The sequence below is a fragment of the Diabrotica virgifera genome, chromosome 3 (assembly GCF_917563875.1).
Source record: "Diabrotica virgifera virgifera chromosome 3, PGI_DIABVI_V3a".
Lineage (NCBI taxonomy): Eukaryota > Metazoa > Arthropoda > Insecta > Coleoptera > Chrysomelidae > Diabrotica > Diabrotica virgifera.
This window is the reverse complement of record NC_065445.1, coordinates 266,190,294-266,192,534: the sequence shown is the minus strand read 5'-3', so window position 1 is coordinate 266,192,534 and position 2,241 is coordinate 266,190,294. Positions and strand designations below refer to the sequence as shown.

At 28.0% G+C, this 2,241-nt stretch overlaps 1 long non-coding RNA gene across 2 annotated transcripts; it reads left to right on the top strand.

Moving 5' to 3' along the window:
* Positions 1 to 265: 265 nt before the first annotated feature.
* On the top strand, positions 266 to 1,990 carry LOC126882416 (uncharacterized). 2 transcript variants are annotated; one of them, XR_007697332.1, is made up of 6 exons: positions 266 to 804; positions 875 to 1,042; positions 1,101 to 1,173; positions 1,319 to 1,390; positions 1,454 to 1,507; positions 1,759 to 1,990. It is a non-coding gene; the product is annotated as an uncharacterized LOC126882416 (long non-coding RNA). The 2 variants fall into 2 exon arrangements; XR_007697333.1 differs by having other exon boundaries at positions 1,101 to 1,177.
* Positions 1,991 to 2,241: the final 251 nt, after the last annotated feature.

Genomic DNA, 2,241 nt, shown 5'->3' with positions numbered 1-2,241 from the left:
CACACCTGTTCAGAACCTAATTGATGCTATGAAACCAGAATTATTTAACGATTTAGTTACGGTCACAAAAGTAATTTCGGGATTTAGCAATGCCGATAAAAGCTTTAAATCTTCTTCATTAGCACTTCATATGGGTACCACTTTAAAACAAATATGCGATATAATTAATCGAATGATTTTAAAAAAAATCACCATTCTTCACCTTTAAAAACCCTAATGAGGAGAAAAAAGCATTCGAGATTTAAAAACATTATTAGAGACCAGTTGGGCCTATGAAATTTCTTCATTAGCCCTTAAAACAATGAAAGAACGGCAATGGGAAAAACCCCAAATACTGCCGGTGACAAGTGACGTAATTAAGTTTAAAAAGATCATTTGCGGACCCCAGTGTTCAAAAAGAAATTGCTGAAAGTTTAACTGTTTCAGAAAAACTATTGTGTAGAAACTTTAGAAGAATTATTACAGGTGGAAAAGGTAGCAAACCTGTAGCTATTTTAATTTCTCCTTTTTTAAACGAGAAAATTGAGCTGATGATTAAAATAAGGGAAAAAATAAAATTAATTCCAGAAGATAATAAATACATATTTGCAAATCCCAATTCGTCGAAAGGTTGGTTTCATGGAACAAGTGTAATTAAACAATTTGAAAAAAACTGTGGGGCAAAGGATCCCAACTCCCTAACTTCTACCAAATTTCGAAAACAGACTGCAACAATTTTACAGATTATGGACATTAATAATACTGACATGGAACAATTGGCAACTTTTATGGGTCATACAAAAAAACCCATGAAGAATGGTGTAGGTAAGCCAATCTTGTTAAAATGGTTTATTATTATATTAGCATAATTTTAATAGTTGTAATATTTTTTTAGACTTCCTCAAGATCTATACCAGACTGCAAAAATAATGATCGCTTTAAATAAAGGTGACGTTAATATTTACAAAGGAAAGAGCTTAGACGATATCAATATAGAAGAAAATGACTACCTACTTGGAAATTGAAAACATAGAAACAGAAGTAAATGAAATAAATGAAAAAGGTAGGATTAGTGTACTCGCATTGGTAATTGCCTAAAAGTTTAATAATCCATTTTTTAGAATTAACAGAGCCTACTCATTCTTGGAGTCCTAAAAGTAATTTTAGCGATGTAACTGACGAAAAGATTAAACAGTAGGTAAAAGATTATTATAAACGAAGTCTTAATAAATCATTACAATAAATGTTATAAATGAAAAAAAAAGATGAGTAGCTCCTAACTCTTAAAAGCAGTTTTATACTTAAAAGTAACAAATAAATAATTATTATTAATTTGCAGAAAAACTTTCGTCGAAGGGCAAAAGAAAGTTATTTACCGATGAAATTACGCATCCAATGCAAAATAATAAAGGTAAAGAAGTTTTAATAAGAGTACATATATCGAAAAAATGCATGTATTATTTTATTTTTTTAGTTACAAAAAGAAAGGAGGTGTCAACTACTGAAAAAACCGAAAGCACTTCAAATGGTAATTTTTTAGATACCTATTACTCTGCTACTCGTAATACAATTGTTTTAATTTAATAATATATTTATTACCTAATCGGATTAAAAAAAAATTATTCGTAAAAAACACTAATATAATAATTTTATTTGTAAAAGAACAATTACCTGTTTTTGTTAAAATTAAAAATGCTTTTCAAATTATATAAATAATTTAGGGCATATTTTTTGTATTAATTTTTATGTATTATTTTTTTATGTATTAGCTTTTTTTAGCGATTGCAAGGCACCGATGGACCGAAAAGGACAAACAAACTATGCTTAAATACTTTACAAGATTCATAAAAGTAAAAAGGGTTCCGAAAAAAGCAGACGTACAGGAATTTAAAAAAAATAAAGCTGGAGAAAACTTTAAATCAATTGATTGGGTAAAAATTAAAACGTTTGTTTACAATTCTTACAGAGTGTAGTTTTTGTGAAGTTTTTTATTAAATAACGTGTTTCTATACATTTGAGTTTTAATTCGATTTCGTTTGATATATATTTTTCGGTAAAAATTCATTTAATCTAGCAAATCAGATTTTTAACAAAACTATGATTAATAAAATAGTATCTTATATTATATAAAATTCTTGTGTCATAAAGTACGTTCCCAAACTCCTCTGAAACGGTTCGACCTATTTTTATCCCCCTAGATGATAAGGGTTGTCCACCCCTAAAACTTTTTTTGGACTTGTATTTTATTATCTTTTTATAATG